Source organism: Marmota monax, unplaced genomic scaffold (genome assembly GCF_021218885.2).
Source record: "Marmota monax isolate L192 unplaced genomic scaffold, Marmota_monax_Labrador192_F-V1.1 WCK01_AAM20220418_F8-fsc00052, whole genome shotgun sequence".
Taxonomy (NCBI): Eukaryota; Metazoa; Chordata; class Mammalia; order Rodentia; family Sciuridae; genus Marmota; species Marmota monax.
Genome location: NW_026693473.1, coordinates 5,196,621 through 5,222,069, shown reverse-complemented (window position 1 = coordinate 5,222,069; position 25,449 = coordinate 5,196,621). Strand labels below are relative to the sequence as shown.

Sequence of the window (25,449 nt, the reverse complement as noted above, 5' to 3'; positions counted from 1 at the left end):
TGGTGAATTATTGTTGGTCTAGCCTGGGAACGTTTAACCATTATGCATAAATGTAGATTTTTTAGAAAAGCACAAGCATAGCTCTGACACCTCACTTATTAATGAACTTAGACATAACACGCTGGTGAGTTGAAGTCATAATCACAGAGTGAGGATGGTATTGTTCACTATAGGATGTGAGGTGAGAGACAGGAGTGCTAAGGAGAGAAAGTAAGCCTTCTGGGAAAAGAGAGCAAGAGCATGGGAGGGTAGGCACGGTATTTACTGAGCAACCACTATGCACTGGGCAGTGAGCTAGAGTTTTCTAGAGTTATTACAGGGAGTCCTTGTACAAGTCATCACCCCTTGTGGAGGAGACTGATTCTGAGGGCCTTTCTATGACCTGCAGAAGGTCACACAGATGGTAAGTAGTGGAGCCAAAATTCCAACTTGAGTTTCTTTGAAGAGCCAGAAAGGACCTTCTTGCCAGTTCCCTGTATACTCATACCCTCCTTTCTTTTCTTAAAGGAAGTTGAGGGAAGAAAATGCTAAAACATGAGAGTAAACTGGTGGAAAAACTCTGGGGACCCAGAGGGATTTTTGTTTCCCACATCATGGAAAACCCTGTGGCCTTCAAGGTAGGAGCTGGAGGGCTGGAGACACTTGGTCTGGAAATGCTCAGAGTGTTAGAGAAAGCCAAGGCACTCCTTCCAAAAGGGAGGCACAGGACAGGACAGCCCTGGAAGAAGAGTGCCACAACTAGGAAACCAGGAGTGACCAGGCACACATCACCCCCGCAGCCTGCCCAGGCTCAGGCTCAGCATTGTCCTGGTCTCGGTTTATACCTGTGATTGTCATTAGGGGAAAACAATGAAGAGGAAGCCATGGCTTAACAAGGAACATATAGCTATGTGTCTTGGGCATTCATTTCTTTAAAGTGTTTGCTCTGGAAGAATTATTTTCTTTTTACCATTTGCTTAGTGTTGTTCAAACATCACCCCTTTAATAAAGAAATATGTTGTAGACCTGAAAACACATTTGAGCTGGGAAACATGCTTATCACGTATCAGATAAGCATTGGATGCCACTGTGTGGACCTGTAAGTCCAGCTTTGCCCTTTGAAAGAGCCCCCAGATGGTGCTGATGCAAGGGGTCAGACCCCACATTGGGAAACTCTGGCTTAGATTGCTTTGCTGTGGTAAAGCTCATCTATTACTTCACAATACATGGAGTTACCTGGGGCTGCTCCCCAAGATACTGAGAAAACTTCAGAGGATAATTAGAAACTTGTAGGATACTGACCCCTAGAATACAGTTACCTCCAACATACTTCAAACCCTCCCTCAGCCAACACTTCACCATCCTCTTCTCAGTGGCCTCAGGACCCCTTCCCAAGCTCCTGACATATTTGGGACCCTCAACTCCCTATATTGCTCCTGATTAGCTGTTGTCCCTGAAGTTTTTACTGACTATGGGTATAATCAAGGATATGCTTGTGTTCAAAATGCCCCAAGGAGGCAACAGGGGTCTTTGCCCAAATCCATAACCACCAAGCAATGGCCTTGCCCTGAGTGTTTGAGAAGTGGCCAGCCTTTCCCTAGACAGGACAAGCACAAATGTCTCCATCCTACACGTGGTGGGAGGGGGGCGGGGCGCAGACTCCCAGGTCCCAGAGAATGGAAGAGATAAAGAACAAAGGAAGCCCACTAGCACACCTGCCCCAAGTAGTGGTGTCCACCCAGGCATTTCCATCAGCCTCTCACAAGAGAGGAAGCCCTCTGCCTCTTCTCAGAGAAGTCAGGTGATCTTTACTAAGTGCTCTGAGCCCTGGGGACCCAATGGGCCTCTCTGCCCCAGGAGTCTGACAGGAAATCAATCTCCTGTCTCCTTTGCTTTATGAATATGTGGAGACCCTTCAGGTAGGTGGTAGGATCAGATGATCCCCACGGATTACATTCCATAATCCTTTTAGCCAAGACTCAAGGATGCCTTTTGGGCATGAGGTAAGGAGAGAACCGATACATGAAATTTCTCAAATTCTCTTGAAAATTGGGGACTTAACAACCCAGACAAACACATCACAGAATCAGACTTTGTTTTGCCTCTGAAAAAAACCTGAGGCTAGGCTAGAAGAGTGACTTGGCACAAGGTGATTCCATGGAGGGTTGAGCCTGGGCTGGGGCCAGGACTCCTCGCTTCTCATGCTCACCTCTCTCTACAGTTTGGATCAGCTCCCTTTGACTTGACAGGACATGCCTGAGTTTTGGTACCAGCAGCTGGTTTACCCTCTTGCGGGTATTTGGTTCCAGTTAATATCCCAAAGAGTCAAAATTCCTGAGAATACAACAGTCAGAGGGTGAGGATAAGGGCCATAGCCACAGCTGGGTGGCAGAGAGAAATCAACCCAGGATTTTCCAAGTTATCATAAATGTATCACAATGTGGGTAATCTCATGGAGATCACCGAGTTTGAAAATGATCACATCACGAAATACTACTGGGGTGGGAGGAGGCACTCTGCAGGATGGGTTCCCTGGCGACTTCAATCATTCCACTCTGTCTTCTCCTGGAGACCCTGATAAGACCCAGGTTAAGTCATCACTCTAGGAGGTTAGAGATCAGCTGAAGGTATTTGCTGTTTTAGGAAGATGGATCTGGAAAGCTATAAAGAAGTAATATGGGACTAGGTAGGCTAGTCAAGAGGCTTTTGAGGGTGCCTATGCATGAGATAAGAAGATGGAGATGGGTGGAAGGAAGGGACACAGGAAAGAAGGCATAAAGGGATATTGGATCTAAAGACTAAGATGAGGCAACTATGAGAGAGGGAAAGTCACAAAGAAATCTGAGGTTGTACATCATGAGAAAGAGGGACAGTGAACCTGGGGAGAAGAGGCTGAGTTTAATTTTAGACCTGTTGAACAAGATAGGGTCACAGAGCAGACAGTTAGAGAATAGAGACTGAGATCCAAAGGCTGTGAGCAGGACAGCCCCACTGTGGTGGGCCTGGAGAGCAGACCTGGACACAGTGTACTCATTCTCCTCTACTGGGCACTTGGCACCTCCAGGTGCATGTGTCTTGCATTCCTCACGCTCTGCCAGCACCTCATGGGCATAGAACTTGGTATGCTGTTTTTCCAAATCCCCCTCCATGCACAACACAGGGCATGTGGGAAGCACAGAGCTGAAGCCTCCCAGGCTACACAGGCAGGCTGGGCTGGGCCTGCACTGCACAGCCCACAAATAGCCTCACCCTCCTCATTAGTTTTCATGATATTAGAAGTCAAGGTGGCCCAGGACCATGGGCCATCAGTCCTGCTAGGTGCCCCCTTCTCTTGGAAGGATGACACAAAGCCCTCAAACAGACACACTAGGCATAAAGGGAAGCCTCTCTGTGGTTAAAATCCTGCTACTTTTTTTCTCAGTTCTTAAGATGACTAGTGCATAGGACCAGGGCCATCATCAAGCATCTTCCCCTGCCAGGGACTATAAGAGTTGAAACTAAGAAAGGAAGGAAAGACAGAGGAAGCCAAGATTCCTCCAGGCTCCAGAGTCTTGTGGGTGAGTCTCTAGCTACCCATCTATCCTTGGCTAAGGCCACACATACTGGTCCCTTGTGAGAAAAGGCCCAATTCTGCCTCCCAACCATGTATCATTCCTGTCCATCTTTGGAAGCTGGTACAAAGTTCCATTTATTTACTTTTCCATACTAACCCTGCAGTGTGAATAATAGGGTTTGTACCTTTCTTATTAATGCACCTGGTAAGGGACAGGCAGGAAAGGTGGCAGCAAGATGCTGATCTATTCCTCAAGCAAATAGGTATATTCAATTCTAACGACTCTCTCTTTCTCAGGCAGGACCCAGCAAAGATGATTTAGGGTACAGAATGCTTAAGAAGCTTCCAGGCTTTCGTTCACAAGAGGTACCATGAATTTCCACATGATCAAGGGGATGGGGAGGGGTGTGTCCTGGTGTGGCTTACCCTATCTCTTCTTTACATGATTGGGAAGCAAAGGCAAAGAATTTGAGCTCTCTGCTCAAGGAACAGATCTCAGCAATACCTTCCATTCCTACCTGCAACTGTCCCCAGAGCATACCAGCTGGAAACCCCTCACACGCCAGCGCACTGCACTCCCAGCCTCCTGTGAGACCGCTGTCTTCTGGACAGGCTCTGCTGATGGCTGGTCCAGTCAGGCCTGCTCTGTGGGTGAGGGGACCTGGCAGTGATTCCACTCCAGGCCACATGCACGGGGGCCCAGGGGGAATCCTGCACTTATACCCTTCTCCAGGGAGACAGCTGCAATTCCCGACTTCTGGGCACTTTGCCCAATGGCCTGATCCTGGGGTGGAGGAGGGGTCCAGTTGGCTCCAAGAAGAGAGCCAGACTTGGGGTTTCTGGTGGAGGGGCCAGACCTGAGGGGAGATTGACAGTGACTAGCAAGCAAGTAAGCTTTGTGTATAAAATGGACAAATGTACTTTGAAAACTTCCCACTTTACTGCCGCAGAAGTCTACAGGAATTTCAGGAACTCCTTGGTGATAACACAGTGGAACATTTTTCATTTCACAGTAACAAGAAGCTTTACATATTTTCTTCCTGCTGGAGTGAGCCTTCATCCCTACCCTGCTGGGAATTTTTGAGGCCTTGCACTGGTCTCTCTAGTTGGCCCTGACACGTGGCCATTCAAAAGGACAGGAAACCTTGGCCTCTTCCGTCCTAATTCCTCCTCCCACCACACTAGGCCAGGAGGTCAAAGCAAAAGACAAAGAAAGTAGAGGAAACATCAACACAGTTTGCAAATCCCCTGTGTAGCCACACCCACCCCTCAAACAACCTCAGATCAACCCAAGCATCACTTCTGCAAGGCAACTCCATCCTCAAAGCCTAAGAGAGAGTCTGCATTTACAGCCAATCTGGTCTGTCTGTAGTCCACTATCTTCCCTTCTAGTCTAGGACACTCAGGTCCATAATCTAGATCCAGGTCATTGCTTAGGCTGTGTTCTCCCAACCTTTCTTCTTAAATCCACCTTTTCTTTATCAAGCTTATTTTAGTCATTATAGAAGCTATCTATGTTCACCATAGAAATTTTGAAAAATAAACATAGGAAATAATATGCCCTAATATCTCAACCTCACTCCATCACCTGTGTATTGACTGCAATGTTATGTGTGTCCTTCTAGTCTACATGCTGTATGTTTTTCCTTGATTTCCAGTCTGGATCAGACATTCTGGTTCCCCATCTCTGTCCCTAACTAGTTGTGGGTGACCTCAAGTTATTTACTTAATCTGAAGACCACTTTCCTGATTAGAATGACAATGGAAGCTGACCGTGGCAGCTCTGCTCATTCCTAGTACATTTGCTTTCCAATGAACTTTAACTGAAATCAATAATCAGGTCAGTCAATGATTAAATAAGATTTAGTTTATAAAAAAATTCACATGACACATGAATTTTTGAAGACATAGCTATCATATCCCAGGGAGTAGATAATTTAAGTATGAAAGAGTCTTATCCCCTCATTTCCTATAGATAGCATACCCCCAGCACACAGGGAGCAGATTTGTTGCATGAAGAGGGCTAAGAATAACCACAAGTTACCATTTACTGTGCATCTACTATGTTCCAGGAATTCTGCCAGGCTCTTGGCAAAATTATTTTCTCCACTTCTCAACAAACTCACAAAACAAAATTCTTGTCCTTAGTCTATAAATAAAGAAAAGTTAAAAGGTTTGCCCAAGACCTCCAAGGTAGAAGGCTCACAACCTGGGTCTTCTACATCCAAATCCCACCCTGACCACAGTGACCAGTTTCTCTCTGTGTGTCATTTCTGGCTATTCCATCCAGCTCTCAAGCAGAATTTCTTATTATCTGGAATAGACTTCCCGGCTGTTTTTCTTAACTGTTCCTCTTGCTCCCTGCAGACAGCCCTGATAAGCAAGGAGGACCATCCCAACATTCCCTGCTTGCCCCATTCTTGACAGAATAAGACAGGAATATCTGCAAAAGCTCATGATCTATTGGAAACTCATGATCTGTTTGGCCAGCTTGCCAAGGTAAAAGCTTCAAGAGCTCTAAATGAGGGGCTTTGAGTTCATGCTAACCTTGGAGGGTATTTATTATTAACACCCATTGCTGAGCATGACTCCCCAAATCAGTCATGCAAAATAGGCATACTGATTTTATGTATAAAGAAAATAAGATTCCAAATCCTAATTTAATCTCCATAAGCAGGAATTTCTCAAGGAGTGTGTAGTTGACACTTACAGGAGGATAACAGAAACAGAAGTCCTCATGTGGGTGCTGGTTTACAAAAATGGCCACATCAAGTCCTTCTGTCCTGGTGTGCACATACCTTTGCAATTGGCTTCACCTCTGACCACTGAGATGGGGAGTCTATTTCCTACCTTCTTAGTCTAGGCTGGCCTGTGATTTGCTCTGACCAATGGAATACAGCTCCAAAGACACAGTGTGACCTCTAAGCTTAACTTAAGAGGTCTTGCCACTTCTGCTCTTGTCCTCTTGGAATCCTTCTGACATCATGTAAAGGAACTCAGTCCAGTCTTCTAGAGGATGACCCGCAAAGAAACAAACAGAGAGAGGCACCCAGCTACAGCCAATACCAACCACTAGACATTTAAGCAAAGCCTTCTTAGAGCATCCAGCCCCAGCCAAGCTGCCAAATGTCCATAGCTGCATGAGCCAGCCCAGGGAGATCAGCAGAAGACATACCCAACTGATCCCCACCCAAATTGCCAACTCAGAATTGTAAGCAAATAAATAGCTGTTTTAAGTCACAAAGCTTTGGGATTTTGTTACACAGCAAGAGATGACTTATCCATCCTTCCCACCTACTCCTCTCAGCAATGCCCACCCACCTATCCAGCTGAGAACTCTCTTTTGGTCCTAATCCTCCCATAGGAAGCACTTCTTCTAGGAGGTTCTTACTGATAATCACTTGTCATTCTGAATATATTCATGCAGTGTATCCTATAAGCCCCCCACTGGGCTGGCAGGCATAGAGTAATCACAGACCTGTAAGTTGAAGACTTTGTCCTGAATGAACTCACTATTATAGCTGTCAATAAGCCAAGTTCCCAAACAGTGGCAACATAGGGCAAAATGTGAGGTATACCATTGAGGCTGGCACACACAGCATGTGGCTGGTGGGCAGAAATGTGAAATAAGGGGCAACGTGGAAATAAGTGGTTTCCCAATTCACCTTACAGAAGATTAACCCAATAGGCAAATCCATTATTTCTGAGTCTTAAGAAGGGTAGTATAAAGAATGTGGGGACTGAGGAAGACTGTAAATTATATCTCAACCAAGGCAGCTGCTGTTGCTCATGCCCTGAGACTCTGCAGGCTGGGAAAAACAAACAAACAAACAAAAAACCCTCAAGACTGGAGCCAAACAGGAAACAGTTTTGACTGCATAAAGAAGAATCAAACCCAAGTGTTTCACAAGGCCCATAAAAAATGGGAGCAGTTTAGAACCTGCTTTTATTGATCTACAAATCCTCTGTGTGTTCTCAAGAGGAAAATGTCTTCTTTCATATATCAAGCTGTTGGTCATAGTCAAAAGCTCCCTGTTCCTTTGAAAAGAATTCCAAACTCCTAACCTGACACATGGGCTCTAAATGATTTGATGCTAAAAAGTCAGATCTGGGATCCTATCGGAGCACTGCTATGTGTTCACCAGTTGTGTGGCCCTGGGCAAGACACTTCACATCTCTGAGCCTTGGTTTCCTAATCTAAAAAAAAAAAAATGGAATTTTACATGTATCGACTATGCAGTTGTTATAAAACTAAAAGTGGTCCAGTTGTGTCTCTGGCAGTAACTAAGTGGAAAGACCCTTCCCTGTGGCTCCATGACACTCAAAAAGAAACCATCAGAGAAAGTTTTGTGAGATGCCAAGAAGGAGCTAAGGCTCTGTGGAGAGTCTTGAAGCCTAATGCAGTTGATTAGAGACCAGAGTGATGGACTAGGTCCCTGTGTCACTTTTTGTTTTTTATTGTACATCCCAAGTATAGTCAGCTCACTGTATGCATGGGGTTTGCAGCAGTAAACTCAACAACCACAAATTGAACATATTCAGAAAACAAAAACAAAAACCCAGCATCTGTAATGAACATGTATAGATTTTTTTTGTCATCATTCTCTAAACATTATAACAACTATCTACATAATAATTACATTGTATTAGTATTAAATATAATCCGAAGATGATTTAAAATAAGCAGGAATATGGGCCTGGATTGTATGTAAACACTACACCTTTTTATATGATTCTCTAATCCTAATTTCCTTCCTCCCACTCCCACATCTGGGCAACTCAGAATCCCAGAGAATTGTCCCCCGTCACTTCCCTATTTGCTCTTCTATTGTCTAACATTGATCAAACTCCTTTCAGGTCTCGGTCGGTCTCTCTCTCTCTCTCTCTACACACACACACACACACACACACACAAATACATTTGTATTCTAGAAAGTGAAACAGGAAACTGAACTAACAGAACTAAATTTCCATCAGAGATCAATCAATACCATTGATTGAAATATTTCACTGAACATGAGGCTCCAAGGAGACACAGAATCCTCCTTCGCTCCTCCTAAGAGTACATACACTGACCCTCTGTCAATCTCTGGGATTTCACTTTACTTTTCATTGTAGATTACCCATAAGTATGAACCCCTATGCACGTAGAGCCCACAGCTGGAGAGAAGCTAAAGCTGCCGAAATTTCAGCTCGGGATTGAAGAGAAATAGGCTCTGGTCGTTTATGGAAAACATCCCTGACCCAGTAAGCCAAATCCACCCCATTTCTTCCCTATCATTCCAACCTCACAGAGAGCCTGCATGCTTAGTAAAATACAATGGTTCCTGGAGTCTAAGCATGGACTATCCAGACCTGCTCCATTACTTTCATCCATATCATAGCACCAACCCCTGATAAAAGGAAGACAAAAATCTGTTAAATGAGCCAATATGTAAAAGTCTTTCACCTGGTCCTTCATATACATGTTCACTATTTTATTCCTAGAAGATCCCTGAGGGTAAGGCATTATTATTTCTAAGTCACATAGGGATAAATGGAGGTTATCAAAGGCCAAGAAAACAGTCAACAAAAAGGATTTAGACCAAGGTCCACATGTCTCCAAGTCTATACCTTTCCACTCAAGAGTGAACATTTAGCATTCCACTTTCTTAGAATGTATTCTAATATACTTGCCTATGCTTCAGTGTGTGTCTATCCAAGGATGTGGTATGTGCCTTTGCCACTTTTCCTATAGGTCCCAGCACAGTGTCATGTGTTTTAAGGTAGGGGTGACAATGACGGCAGAAGAGATGCCTTCTAGATCATTTCTAAAGCTCTCTTTCACCAAGGTTCACTGAGATCTGATCCAAATCAGAGGCATGTAGCTATAGTAACCACATTCTTCAAAGGTTGTGCCTTTTTTATAATATTTAATATACTAGGTTATCATGACAAGTAAAAACCAAGATGAAGGGCATGAGAGGAAGTCAAGGGAAAGTTGGCCAGAAGACATGCAGAGAGGGTAGACAGAGCCACCTTTCCTTTCCTTTGAGCTCAGTCTTTACCCAGGAGCTGGTGGGGCCACTGAGTTTCTCTTTAGGGAGCTTCTTTTAGTTTTCAAAGTTCCTCTGATCCATCCAGGCCCTCCCTGTGAGTCTCACCACCATTACCTATACTCATGTGTTTTCTCTGAAGGTCAAGGTGAACATAACTCTTCCTAGTAGAATCCAGTGCTCCTTACTCTTTCCTAAACCTCTCCCACATTCTTTCTAACCCAGGTTAGTTCCCAGAGCATGGACAAAGCAGAGCATCAGCTGCCCTGCTTCAGATCCAACTTCAGTTTGATTGACTTGAAGGGATGAAAGTCAAGGAGGAGCCAAGCATTGCCTTTGTGCCTAATGAATTCCCTTAAAAATCACCATGCCTTATGACTCATGTAACTCTTCAACATTACTAAGGGCTTTCCAGTGTCATCCCATCATCTCTTATTTTCACTGCAATTCTTGAGTGAATGACAATGTCCTCAGGCACAGAAACTCCCACAGTTTTGCCCTCTCCACCAGCCTCAGCACCTCTGAGACCAAAAACCTTTTAGCAGAGAAAGAGCAGAAATGTGATCTTCCCAATACAAAGCCACAGAATTACTCAGTCTTTGTTGAAGATGGAAGAAGCCATAGCAGCTCTCTAACTACATATCTCTCACTTAAGGCCAAGATGCCCTTTAAATAAGCAATATCCAATAGAATGTTCTGTAATGATGGAAATGCACATATTTTCTCTGTCTTGTTGGGAACTGTGTGAGAGCAGATGTGTGCCTTTTGATCACTTGAAACATAGCTAACACAATTGAGCAGATAAATTTATATGTTAGCTCATTTTAACATTAATAGCCACATGTGGCTCGTGGTTACTGCATGGGACAATGAAGCTCCACAGCATCAACCACACTTTGCTGCAAGAGTAGTTTACTACCTCAGTTTGTTACATGGTGTCCTGAAGACCAAACAAAATCATGGAATTTTACAGAGTATACTGGTATACATGCCAAAAGCCTTATAAAACACTAACAGGATTACTTTTGCCTACAGTTTGGATTTTGACCACTTTAGAGACAAAATGCTTGCAAACCCTTATAGACTGATTGGGTTGGAAAAAGAGAAGTCACTGAAGAGCATCTAGCTCAATCCCTTCCCTCCATAGATGAGAAACAAGCTTGCCATTCACCTTGCTCCTCAGGTGAGCACCTGACAGAGCTCTCTAGAGAGTCCAATGCCATTCCATTCTTATTCCCAAAGTTTCTGACAACTTTCCTGGTTGTTCTTTACCTCTAGGTATCCCAGGGCAAAAGTCACACTGGGAAGAAGAATCTAGAACTATCACCACCACCATCATTAACTAGTCTTCTCCTTAACCATTTTACAAGGGCCACAGATCAGAGGTAAAGTGCAGGGCAGAGCTAAGGGAGCCCTGGGCCCAGGTTCATTAAAGCCCTTGAAGACCCTCCATCTTCATGTGTCCAGGCACCTATTTGGAAAGCCTTCAAATTCAGATGTTCAAATAAACATTTGTTTTTCTTTCATATTAGCTGAAAGCAGTGTTATCTGTTTAAATTTGAAGCCTCTATGCAAAATTGGTTTCCAGAGGAATCTTTTTCCTTTTGCTATTTGCTAAATGGATCCCTGGAGAGAAGGAATCCCCATTAGTGTGGGGTTCCAAAAGAGAAGATTTTTTAAATTATGAAGAGACATACTTTTCTTGTAAAAAGAAAAATATATTTGTTTTCTGTCTTTTTAAAACTGGTTAATAAGTAAAATGAAAATGCTTTTATTAGTTTTTACCACAAGTTTTTATTAGTGTTATTTGGAGCTCTTTGGTCATCCTATTTGTTAAAGAGACAAGTCTGTGATAGGTAACCACTCATTCATCAAATTCTTATCGAGCACCTTCTTCCAGTCATTACTCGGGGCACAGCATTATCTTACAGGGGAGACAGCATTCATCCGTTCAATATTTATTGAGTCCCTACTAGACAGACAAAGTCCCTATCTTCATAAAACCTACAATCCAGTAATGGGAGGCTTATGATAATCATGTGCACAAAACAGCAAGATCCCTTCAGATAGTCCAAGTCCCATAAAGAATATAAAAGCAGGGTGAAGGATGGCGGTGGCATGGAGATATGCTACTTTAGGGTGGTTCGGAAAGTCTGCTGTGGGAAGATGACATTTGCACCAGGGCCTTAAGGTTGTGAAAGAAGCAAATGAGGCACAAGGACAGATGTGCCAAGGCTCTGAGATGAGAAGAGGCACAGCATGCTTTAGAGACAGAGGCTGGTGAGGCTGGAATGAGGTGAACAAGTAGGAAGTGGCAGAGGAAAGGCCTGAGCCAGGGGCAGGTTCAGATCATGCAGGTATACACAGGCCACAGTTAAAGGTGCGAATGCTGTTCTTGGTACAAAGGAAAGATGCTTGGGTGTGGAGAAGTTATGTGTGAGAGGTTTATAAATATAAATGGCTACAATCATGGATAAAATATTTACAGCACAGGAAGAATGAGCCCAAAACAGGCTATTACAAAGTATTATAGGAGCTACATTAATAAAGAAATCTGCAGTACAGGAAGAGGGGGTCAGAAAAGACAAGGCCTCTTGAAGCAATGGCATTCCAAGCCATAACAGCAGACGCAAAGATGAGGAAGTATGAAATGGCATATGGGAGGAAATCACATGAGCTCAGTCTGGAGGGGGTAGGTCTGAGTCACACAAAGTCGGGCCTTAGAAACCAGCCCTTGGAATTGAATATATATTGTAGATCACTTATTCTCAACTTTGGTTCTTAAAAAAATACTAGTACCCAGGACCTATGCCAGGCCAGTTAGATCAAAACTTCTAAGGGTGAGAGGGCAAGCACTGGTATATTAAAGCTAAGTGATGCTAATGCATGACCAGAGTTGATAACCACCCTTTAAGGTCAGGGGCACTGCAGGGTTTCAAGTAAGCAGGAACAACCATTTATTTTAAAATTTAAAAATGTGGTTTTCTTGAGATTACATTTTATAATACAGTATTTTAAAGTATAAAACGTTCAGGAAATGATGATAAATTAATTATCTGCATTTGCATTGAAAAGTTTTAAACATTATTACAAATAGAGCTATAACTTTCCATTCCTCCTAAACTTTGGCCTCTCAGTTGTGACAGATTTAGAAACTCCAAACAGAAGAAACCATCAGCAATACAGAGTTGCTAAATTTTAGAGCCAGAAAAGTGCCCCAGAAAGTCCCCCCACCCATTTTACAGATATAAAGAGAGAAATGCAAAGAGATACCATGACAAAGACTAGGTCAGCAGCCAAGGCAGAGGAGGAACCCAAGCTCCTTCCTCCACACCATGCTGCTTCCTATTTATTACTCAAGTAAGAAACACTGTCCGATTTCCGGACTTCGCATTTTTCACAATATGATGCAGATAGTGAAAAATCACTTAATTTCAGAAGATCAATATAAAAGAGGAAAATAATGAAGGATAAAGTCCAAACAAATCAAATATAGCTTTTGGCACATGGAACTTTATTTTTCAGGTTATCCGACCTCCGTTCATGACCTCGCTAGTGACTGCTGCTTCTGATACTTTGATATTTCCATACGTTTCTTTTGTTCCACAAAAGACAAGTTTTCTACAGGTCAGAAATTCTTGTTAAGGTATGTATTTCAAGATGTAGATTCACACCAGCGTCCAGAAATGAAAGAGTTGGAAGCAAAAGACCCAGAAGCCAAGGTCCACTCCAATGCCACAGGAGATATTTGCATAGAAGAATCTCCAGCTTGATCCTAGAATCAAACACCTGAGGGCTTTTGGGGTCTGTATTTGGAAATACCATTCCAACAATGAAGGTTTGAAATACACTGCTTATTTTAAAGCTATGCCAGGCAAATGCAGAGCAGTGCCATCTGCATTTATACTGCCATCTTTGAAACCATCCAAGATTCATAAAGCAGCAAAGGCCCAAAATGTGGCTTTTCTCCATTACTTGATGCAGTCTTTAATTTTACTTTGCTCTGGACAAGTTGGAGGAAGCACATTGGAGATTTTAAATACCAGATAAATTTATCTGAAACAGAGGTAATGGATGTCTCAGCCAAGGTCACTGTCCAATGTGGATGCAGCAACAGCTATAAAAACTGACCCTGTACATTTAAGTGTGTGAGTTCTGCAAAATCCAAAAGACAGTGCTTCCTGTGGCTCAGCATGACCACAGAATAGGTTGTATTTAAACAGGCTGTCAGCTACAAAAGCTGAAGACAGTCCCCAGCGGGGGCAGATAACTGCAACTGAGTAAACAGAAACAGTGATTTGGCCAATGCTTGGTCATGGAAAGGTAGAAGCAAATCCTCAGGCATCAAAAAATCAGATGACACACAAGCAAGATTATATAAAGGGAAGCTTGAGAGGAAAAGACAGAGCTTAGAAGGTGACCCAGAACAAGCCTATATATCAGAAATATGAGGTCAATACGCTCAAGGCCCTCTAGGCCAGCGGTGGTTGCTTCTGACTTTAGAGGTACCAAGTTTATCAGGACAACCATCAGGATTCTCCAGCCAGAAATTGTGTTTCAGGTTCTTCTCAGAGTACACTCAGAACTCAACCATGGTTTGGAATAAGGATAAGGGTCCCCAGACATGGCTTGTCTTTCCAAGCTGTGAAACTACATTTTGCAGTCCTTTAAGATACTCGGATATTCCTCTTTCTTGAATAACTTTAGTTTTGTCTTAATTTCCCAAAAGAACAACATTACTCGACCCTATCCAGTTTTTCTACAGTCTTACAATGTCTATGAGATTTATTCTTTCAATTCCTGAGTCAAGGTCCAAGTATAGATCAGTACTCTATTGTATTATTTATTCATTTCTTTTTCTACTTCTATAGTGTTTCTTCTTCTTTAGAATTGCAGATCCAATTCTAAAAACTATTATGTGTTTTAGAACCTATTTTGCTCTCATAGCTATTTTCTGAAGTGTATCTAGCTTGTAAATATCCACAAAGAATCTCCAAAGCTGGTCATGGTGGTTCACACCTATAATTCCAGCTACTTGGGAGGATCACAAACTTGAGATCAGTGGGCAACTTAGTGAGCCCCTTCCTCAAAATAAAATTTAGAAAGGACTGGGGATATAGCTCAGAGGTAGAGTGCTTGCCTACCATGCTTAATCCTCAGTACTGCAAAAAATAAAAGAGGAGAATTTCAACAAAAAATATATTTTTGTGTCACCAACAGATTTAGGTTATAGAAATGCATGCCCTAACGCAGCATTAGATGAGGACATTTTTCTCTTGAGATGTTTTTACATTACTGCAAGATGATTTTTCAAAACAAATACTTTACCCACTTCCTATCTGTGAAACTTTATATACTCCACACATGGTGGTTCCATTCTACTTTTAATACTTCTGGAAACAAACAAAAAACAAAACAAAACAAAAGCTGGCTCAAATATCATTATCACAAAAGCTATGGTTCCTTCACACTGTATGAATGGCCAACCATCTGTTGGCAAGTCCTGCGGCAACTACCTGCCCTTCATGGGTGCTTCCATTTTCTGTTCAACCTCCTCACAAGAGGTTTGCCAAGAGTATCTTCGAGTCCTGGGGTATGAGCCCCAGCTCAGTGAAACTTTCTGACCAAGGTACATTTTTAGGCACTCATATCAGCATGCTGCAGAATTGAATGCTCTTTTTTTTCTTTTCCTCCTTAATCATTCTCATCTTCCAGTGTCATGTGATCAATGAAGAAAGTGTAGTGAGTACAGCTAAGTGAACTGTGGGTAGTTTGCATTTGTTCCCTCTGTGGTCCTGTGAGGATACTGCAGCTTCAGAAACAACAGTCTCAAGGAGTGAGTGCTACACACGGCTACTGGTGTCATCTTTGCCACGAACCTCCCTTCACTCAGCAGGCACTGCCCACGCAGGAAGATGCATTCCGTCTTCTTGTCTCCTTTAGATATGCCTGTATCATTAGATGGTATGTGGAACTCATGTTTGTTCTTCACCCTCGAATAACCTACAGTCAGGAGGGCTTCCCTTTGCATGAAGGAAGTTCCATTTTGCTAAGGAGAAAAAGGAAAAACTATAGTTAGTGCCTCTACATTCTAGACAGTCTTCTCTGTTGTAGATAAATCTGATGATAAGCCCCATCCAGAGGGCACTAAGCATTATTCCCACTCTGAAGGCCTCACCTCAGGACTAAAAGTTGGTGTTCAACTTTGCCTCAGAGCAAGGATTCATGATAATTCAGATATGATTTAAACACATGATGGAAATGTAGCATTGGAGCTAAAACAGATATAGTATTCAGAGTCCAGATAGATTTAAACTCTTACCTTTCAGTGAGGAGATATCGCTTTTTTTCTTTGTGAATCTCAAGTTGAAAGGCCACAAGGAGCTGAGTTCCAAGTTCCTTCTGACTCCCACACCTTCACACTGGCTCTTACTCCTGCCTCTCCTGACCACTCAAGGCCATGAGCTTCTTGTCTGATAATCTCCACAGACTCCAGGAGTGCCCACTCCACCCAGACTTTTAAGGCCTACTTAGAAGGACTGGAATTTGTCCTCCAACCTGTGGAGCAAAATTCAACAAGAAGCAGCCCACAAAGAAGGTGCTGAATTTTCCTTGCCCCCAAACCCTTCTTAGTAACCTAGCAGCCTGTTGGAAACACAAGCAGCCATCACATTTAAGAGCTGTGCCTGGCTCTGGGTGGGACTCAACATCACCTGGAACCATGGGCCATTCTACATTAAAGGTGTTCTGTATCATTTCTAGGGATGATTTGGAAGAGGCACAATACATGTCCCAATATTTGAACATCAAAGCTTAAACACTTTATTTGGGGTCTATGAAATCTGTGAGACTATTTTTTCAGATTCCACATATGAGATCCTGCAGGATTTCTCTTTCTGTGCCTGGTTAATTTATACCTGTGGTTCTGATCTTCAAAAGCATCTTGGAGCTAGAGAAAGAAGAAAATTGGGAGGTGATCCTATAAGCCTTTGATGTGAATGCCCACAGGCTCAGAGGATTAAATGATCTGGGAGATGTTCATATGGCTCTCACTTTAGGGAGCAGATCTTGGCCAGAGGATAGGATCTATGGACACAGAATGTTTTTGGTGACATGCACAAGGACCATGAGATGTGTATTTCCTTTTATTTTTTTTATTTTTTGGTGTTTTTTTAAAATTTGTTCTACTTACTTGTACACGACAGCAGAATACATTTCAATTCATTGTACATAAATGGAGCACGACATTTCAATTCTCTGGTTTTACACGGTGTAGAGATGCACCATTCATGTAATCACACATGTACCTAGGATAATGATGTGAGACATATATTTCTGTGCCATGAGAATCTGTTTCTACCCTGACCTACTGGGATAAAGAGCAAATTGGGAATGAAAGGGAAGAGAGAAAGAAGAAAGGGTAGTGCTGAGGATGGAGACTAAGTTTGAGGACAGAGGTAGAACTAGCAAAGTCATTTCAGATCATTTGTTATTGAGTATAGTTGATAGTTCATTTCTATTTCAATTATTATGATCTAATTTACCCCCTCTCAAGGGAATTTCTAGAGACATCCAAAAGCAATAACAACAATGTATTGTGTTGAGCCCCAGTAAACAGGGCTGATTCCTCACAATAACTGCAAATATGAGCATTCACCACAAAGTGTTAATAACCGCTCTGTAACACCTGGAGTGTCAAATTTACATGAATAACAGTTTATCCAGTATTTGTATTACTTTTCTGCAGGAGCTGGGGGAAGAATGCTTGAAGTGTTTTGTTGTTGTTTGTTTGTTTGTTTAATGTGGGAAGATACAGACATTAAAACTTGCCTTTTTAGCTACTTTTAAGTATATAAGTTGGTGGCACTGAGTGCACTCACTCTGTTGTGCAATCATCACCCCATCCATCTGCATAATACCTCTATCCTCCCACCCTGAAACCTGCATTACGTCTCACAATGTGTGAGCCTCCCCAAACCCCAAGGGTAGGACTCCATCTAGATTCCTGTTCAGTCCTGGAGAGAACTACAACATACAATATTATATAGCATTTTGAGGTTTACAAAATGTTTTTCACAATAGTCACATCAACCCTGAAAGCCTCCATAAAAGGGAAATAATACCAAAAACCAGAGAGAGGATGGACTTGCTCACACAGAACAGGTGACCGTGGATAGAACCAGCTTGGTTCCCACTGTGCATCCACTATGCCTGGGCACCTCTGACACTGTGAAGAGAAAAAAGTTTTTGGAGTGCCTATAAAGGCCAAGCTATCTCCTGTCCTGCCCTCTATGTAATGGGCTTTTGTTGTTGTTATTGTTGTTGTTCTAAGAATTGAACTCAGGGGTGCTTTATCACATTCCCAGCCCGTATTTTTTTATTTTGAGGTGGGGGTCTCAATAAGTTGTCTAGGGCCTTGATAAATTGCTGAAGCTGGCCTCAAAATATGATCCTCCTACCTCAGACTTCCAAGTAGCTGAAATTACAGGCATGCACCACCATGCCCAGCTCTTATGGACTTCTAGCTGAAAGACAGAGCTTCTTGGTGTCCCAGAAAAAGAAGGCAGTTTTCTTACATAGCTCTCACTGCAAAAACCAGCTTAGGACATTTACCATTTCCCCTTCTCCTCTCCCACTTCCACCCTACCCACATTCCGTGCACCTTTTCACACAAACCACCATAGTACACCCCATTACCCTCCTCTTGCATGTACTTCCTCTATACCTGGTGATTATTCTAACCAGATTTCTTCTGCATAAAAATGTAAGCACTCAATAGACCCCATCTAGTATGATTTCTTCTTCCTGCACATAATAGTGAAGGCTCTGCCCATGGCTTTCCATTAAGGTCATGATGCCCCAAGTATCTGATAGGTCACCTCCACCTAAGGGACGAGGTGCTTTCAAGAGTGGATTTGCCCCTATGTAGGTCTTGTCATAATTCCATCATGAATAACAAGTTTAAATTTCTTACCACAATTAGAAACTCAGTGCTGGTCCTAGTGCTGAAAACAGTCATCTAAGTGTCTACACAGTCATCTAAGCATTTTGTTTCCCTGGAATTTTTAATATATACAGTGAACCCCACTGCATTGGTTTCCCAGGGCTGCCATACAAGTTACCACAAAATGTGTGATTCAAAACAACAGAAATTTATTATTCCACAATTCAGGATATAAGTTCAAAATCAAGGTGCCCACAAGGCCATGCCTTCTCTGAAGACTACAAGAAAGATTCTTTCTTTGCCTTTCCTGACTTCTGGTGTTTCCTGGAAATCTTTGGCCTTCCTTAGCTTGAAGCTACATCACTCAGGTATGCTTCTGTCTTCTTCTCTGTGCATTCTCTGCTCTTCTTATAAAGATGCTAATCACTGAATTTCAGGGCCACACTCATCTAGCATGAGTTTATTTCATTAACTATTATCTGCAAAGGCCCTATTCCCAAGCAAGGTCCCATTCTGAGGTCCCAGGTAGACATGAACATTCAAGGAACATTTATTAAGCCCAGTACACTCACCTTCCATCTCCAAGGTATGTCAAATTCAATTCCTTGTTTTCCATGGTTTTTGTTTGTTTTTGCCTCTAACACCTGCTTCATCCATCTCAATTCTGCTTTTGAACACATTCATCTGGAGACCTTTCTAGACACCTGCTTCCACCCCCCATTAAACTCCTCTGGATCTCACTTTAAAATGGGTGCCTGAGCACAGGTCAAAAGGGAAATAATGCTAAATTGTCCAGAGAGACTTCATTGTTTCAAGAATCTATCTCTCCCCCTCCACCCCCGTACTGTATGCTCATCTCACATTCAGCACTGGGCTGGAGGTTACAGAGGTCCCTGCCCTCAAGGGGCTTCACAGAGATGGGCTATTGCACACCTAGTGGAGGGAGAAGGCAAAATGTGGCTAAATGAGTTTAAAAGTGGTAGAAAGCTCAGAAGAAAAAAAGAGTTACATAAGCCAGTGGCCAGGGAAGTATGGCATGAGCCAGGTATTCAAGGATTGTCCAGATTTCAGCCGGTAGAAACAAGTTGAAACAACACAAGAGAAAACCTGGGGAAAGGTGTGGGATATTCAGAGCTCTGTGAGGAGGCCCCATCTGACTAGTGGAATTTGCTGAAGTTGTATAGGCAATTGTTTGCAGATATACACCTGATCTTGTAGGGCCTTCAGTCCAGGCAAAGATAACCCATTAAAGGTTTCTAAGCACTTGGTGAGTTAGACTAAGTGGTGTTCAGGGAAGCTAGATCTGGTTGTGTGTGCATGACAGGCAGTGGGGAAGGGGGTTGGCAGGGAAGCCTTGGCTGGGAGCCCAGTTAAGAAGACAGGCTCTAGGGCCAGTTTTATTTCTCCACTATCTTGCCTTGTGAAAGCCAAGTGAATCCCCATCCATTGCCATAACCTTCCTCAGACTCTGCAATCAATACAGCCGTCCTGACATGGCTGGGGTGGGGGCATACTGGCTGGCCTCCAAGCCCTCCCTTCCCATTAACATGATGAGTTGCAGAGGGCATGTCAGAGAGAGCTTTCAGAGAATTCCAGGAATGGAGATCCCCTTTGCATAAAAATCCCCCAACAGGCAGAAGGGAGCTCAGGATTGCTTTGCAGATCAACCCATGAATGCCTCTTGGGAACAAGGCCTGTCCAGGGAGAACAGAATCACGCTCTCGGTTCAGATCCAGCTTCTTTCCACAGCTATAGTAGCTTAGGACCGGTGCTGGCAGTCCAGAGATAATGAAGAGACCCTCTGCTCAGCTCTGCTTTATATAGCGTCTACCAGACAACTGGCTATTGTCTCCCTGTGAAACGGGGCACTTCCTGGGAGGGGTGGGCTGTCTCTCCTATAATGCTCCCATCTGGCTTCTTCCAGTCATGAGACACAAGCCCAATGGAGGCTATAATGTACACTCATCTTCTCTACAAACATCCATGAGAAGACCTTAAGGAGCAGCAGCAGAGTGGAGGTCACATAAAGGGGGCAGATCAATTTCTGAAGTCCACCAGGTACATCTCCTCACAAGGGAGCCCGAGCAGAAAGGGAGCTCCCAAGAAACTGAAGAATGACTGAATTCCATGTCTCCTCCTTAGAAGGACTTTGTGCACCGTCACCAGCCCAGATCCACAGCCCCCGTGGTCTGCTACACAGTGCAGGGGGAAGAGCTGATGTGAGATTTCCTGAATGGGTTAAAGCAAAGAGGAGAAAGGCACACTCTCCACTCTTTCCCGGTTGCTCTGGAAACTCAAGCTTTGTAGAGACAGACAGTATCCAGGACAGCAGTCCACAAGGAAAATGACCTCCTCCAGGATGTTTTCCTCTCGGTAGTGATCAATGTAATTTGAAAGACATAACAACTTCTGCCGCCTCTATTTCAGAAGGGGGTGCAAACAGATGATCTATTTGGACTAAAATTAAACTCCCTCTGTGTGTAACTTCTTAATGATATTTATATATCGAATCTGACTCACACTTCTAATGTGGAAAGGTTTTATTAACATAACTACTTATCCCAGCCCACTCCCACTGGGACTCATGGCTCTAGCCCAAAGGACATTTTGACTATTTCCATGTTACCCTAAATTCTGGCACTGATTAATGTTTCATGACAAGCACATTCACAGATTCTATGAGAAACTCCTGATTGTCTCCGGGTAACAACTATGAAGCAGAACTGGAGGTAAGAGGTAGCCTTGTCTAGGCAGGCTGGGGGTCTGGACACCCAGGACCTGACCCCAGCACCATCTATATGATCCAGTCACAGTTCTCCTCGGGGCCTCAGGTTCCTGTCCATAGAAAAATACTGCTGGCCCAGCACAGTCCTTCGTTCTCTTCCAGCTCTGACTTCCCGTGATTGTGAAAGATGTTTAAAAATATCTTCAGGGAGAGAGATCTCACAATATTATTTAGTCATGAGAAGATTGAACTAATGATATCTAATATCTCTGTGTTCTGAAAGTCTGTGATTCTGTTATACACAATGGTTTTTAAACGTGCATCAATTAATTAAAAATTAAATAAAAAATGAAAACAAACAAAACAGTAGTCTTTTAAAAAAAATGTGTATTTAAAAGAATAGAAGCTAAAGAGCCTGAACTAAAATCTCTAGCTGTTCAACATATACTTAGCAGTAGCAGTAGTAGCAGAAATATTTTAGGTTCTTTAACTTCCCACACAAATGAGTGGACAAGATCAAAGTAATGTAACTTCTGGGCTGGCAAAGACTTGTAGTAACTAGGACGCTTTCCTGATTGAAATGAAATGTGACAAATGTTAGTACATCACACGGTAACCCTAACTTCGTATCTGTTATATTTTTGTCATTAAGCAGGAGGGAGAACCCAGGACCCCAATATATGAAAAAGATTTCCTCCTGACGGAACTGACAGGGGCACCCCTCTGACCCAAGCTTGACAGCAGACCCTGAAGCAACAGAGAAGATCTCAAGGTGTGGAAGAGCATGGGTAGGGTAACCAGAGCGTCCACCAGTGCCCAGTTTGTGTATGTTACTATGCAAAATCTGCCATCTGGGTTGGCTTCCCCGTGGTTAATAGGACATGGACTATCTCAAGTCACATGGATATATGAAGTGGGGCATGATGCACAGACAAGGCAGGCGAGATGCTTGAAATAACAGAGAACAGGGATGGGCAAGAGTTGAGGTCAGATGATCAAGTGTTGGTAAGGTTTCTGTCAGTCCCCAAGTTTAACTAGAGACTATCATTTGACACTGACACAGGTAAGCTAATTCCCTTGAGGAAGTTCTTGAGTACTGGTATACAGAAGGTACTCAAGTGTACTTTTTGAACAAATGGAAACTTAGAAAGAGGCTATTACTCCAATGAGGTTTGCTTAATGAACGATGTTTCCCAGTGATGGCAGCTCAGACTTTCAGGTTAGGGCCAGGAGAGAGGAGCAGAGGTAGAAGGCAACTCTCCAAATGGTGCCTGGACCAGATCCCGATGTTTCCTAGGAGGGAGAAGTATGCTCCATCTACCACCGTGAGTATAGAGAAGAGGAATATTATCTTGATGGATTGGGGCTTTGCCAGAGAGTTGAGGTCCCTCCATGATTTAAACTGGATGGGACCCTTGGGAAAGGGGTGCTCATTCATCTGAGGGAACCCTCCTTAGCTTAGGCGCTCCCAGCCCTACCTCCTTTAGAATCTCCAAAACCTAAAAGATTTCAGGCTGCTAGAAGCAGCTGGACACCAACAAAAATCCCTCCACAGAGTAATTAAGATAAGCAAGAAATTAAATGCTCTGGGTGTCTAATTCCTAAGTACTCCTATCAGGCAGATGTGATGAACCCCAAGAAATGGGCATGAACCAAGCCTGTTTGCAGAGAATGCTTACCTTGCGGTGAGGAGAACTGGCATTAGACAAAGTAACAACCATATTCAATTGGCTCTTGTGAGAAGTTGTATTAAATTGAAAGTAGGTATTGTATTCCTTTAAATTCCACTTCTTATGATATATCCATCTTCTAACAGAGAGGACAGTTAACTGCCTGGTTTGTTAACTATGTGTTCATATCGTGATTCTATTACAGTCATTTTACTTGGAGAAGTCTATAGGTCAATGGATTTCATATCTGGAAACTTCCTAGACCTCTGATCATGCTCTGGCCTATCTTGGTCCTCCCTGTCTGTCCCCAGAGACTAGCTACTTATTTAGTAAATCAAACTCAAAGTAATATGAAATTACTCCATGGCATCTCCAAATTTTAATGCAGGAAACAGACCCACACATACAGTCACCTGTATGGCTAAATAGAAAGAAAAAGAGTTTTTCCCTCACCCTACACAAAAAGCACTTCAAAATGGATTACTGATCTAATGTAAAAAGTAAAGCAATAAAGCTATCAAATACAAAAACAACAGGGTAAACAAAGTTTTCTTAAACAGAACACAAAGAGCACTAACTATTAAAGGAAAAAATTGATAAATTTGGTTAACATTAAAAATAATAGCCAACAATAGAAAGAGATATTATTTCCCTATGTACATGTATGATTACACTAGTGGAGTGACCCTGAACCATGTATAACAAGAGGAATGAGAAGTTGTGCTCCATTTGTGTACTACACATCAAAATGCATTCTACTGTAAAATTATTCAGTTAATTAATTTAAAACAATTAATAGCCAGATGTGGTGGTGCATGCCTATAATCATAGCAGCTTGGGAAGCTGAGGCAAAAGGATCACAATTTCAAGGCAAGCCTCAGCAACTTAGTGAGACCCTATCTCAAAATAAAAAAATAAAAAGGGGATGTGGCTCAGTGGTTAAGCAACCCTGAGTTCAATCTCAGTACTAAGAATAAATAAATAAAACATTAATAGGACATTATTAAAAACTAATAGAACATTATTCTACACAAATACATAAATATGCCAAGAAGAGTGTAAAGAGGCAAGCAAAAGACTGGAAACAATATTCAAAATATGTATAATCCACAAAAGACTCATATCCAGAATTCATGAAGAATTCCTACAACTCAACCAGGAAAAGGAAGACAATTTAATAGCAAAAAGGAGGCAAAAAAGATTCACATTATGAAAAAGAATATCCAAGTGACCAATAAACATATCAACCTCATTAGTTATCAGGGAAATGCAAAAAACAAACAAATAAACATAATTTGACACTATTGTCACCTAGCAGATGCTATCATCTAGCAAAAACTAAAATGAAGAAAAAAAATGATATCAAGTATTGTCAACGACATGAAACAAAAGGAAGTCTCCTATCAGCTGGTGGAGATATAAATCATTACAACCACTTGGGAATATATTTGACAGTATTCACTGGTAACTGGCAGCATTTATTTGTAATTCCTCTTAAGTATACAATGCATGAAACTAAGTATATGTTCATCATTAGAGGTATACAAGAGTGGCCACAGCAACTCTATTCCTAAGAGCCCCACAACAAGATACCTTTACAGTAAAATGGATAAATAAGTTGGGTTATACTTATATAGTAGAATATTACACAGCAATGAAAATTACAATTGCTACACATAACATGGACTAATCTCACAGACAAAATGTTGAACAAAAGAAGACAGACATAAAACAGGATATAATCAAGCATTTCATCAGAATAAAGTTTTAAATCAGGCAAACTCACCTGTGGTGTTCAAAGTCACTACAGAATGATTCTTAAGAAAGTAGTGAATGGAAGGAACAATGTCCTGGGGTGCAGGTAATGTCCCCTTTCTTTATTTGTGAGTTGACTGTCATGTGTGTTTAGTGTGTAAAAATTCCTCAAACTGTACACTTAGGATTTATGTACTTTCTTTATGTAAGTTATACTTCAGTAAAAAGTTTGTAATGAGAAAATATACACACAAAAGCAAATTTAAAGAACAAAGTCTATGTGGAGGCTTATAAAAACCGGAGCTGGTAGAGCACTTGCCTAGCATGCAAGAGGCACTGGGTTCGATTCTCAGCATCGCATTGCATATAAATAAATAGATAGATAGATAGATAGATAGATAGATAGATAGATAGATAAAGATCCATTGACAACTAAAAAAATATATATTTAACATCAATGTTTATAGGAGCACAATTCACAATAGCTAAACTGTGGAACCAACCTAGATGCCCTTCAATAGATGAATGGATTTTAAAAATGTGGCATATATATACAACAGAATATTACTCAGCAATAAAAGAGAATAAAATCATGACATTTGCAGGTAAATGGATGGAGTTAGAGAAGATAATGCTAAGTGAAGTTAGCCAATCCCAAAGAAAACAAATGTCAAATGTTTTCTTTGCTATAAGGAGGCTGATTCATAGTGGGATAGGGAGCAGGAGAGTGGGAGGAATAGACGAACTCTAGATAGGGCAGAGGAGTTGGAGGGAAGGGAGGGGTCATG

The 25,449-nt window shown here is 42.2% G+C and overlaps 1 protein-coding gene and 1 long non-coding RNA gene across 22 annotated transcripts in view; both read right to left on the bottom strand.

Moving 5' to 3' along the window:
• The window catches only part of Kalrn (kalirin RhoGEF kinase), a 636,773-nt gene that overhangs the window by 506,399 nt on the left and 104,925 nt on the right, over window positions 1-25,449 (bottom strand). The window lies entirely within an intron of this gene.
• LOC131424669 (uncharacterized) lies at window positions 12,508-25,004 on the bottom strand. The gene is made up of 3 exons (XR_009228061.1): window positions 16,760-25,004; window positions 15,890-16,125; window positions 12,508-15,616 (listed from the first exon to the last, which is right to left on the bottom strand). It is a non-coding gene; the product is annotated as an uncharacterized LOC131424669 (long non-coding RNA).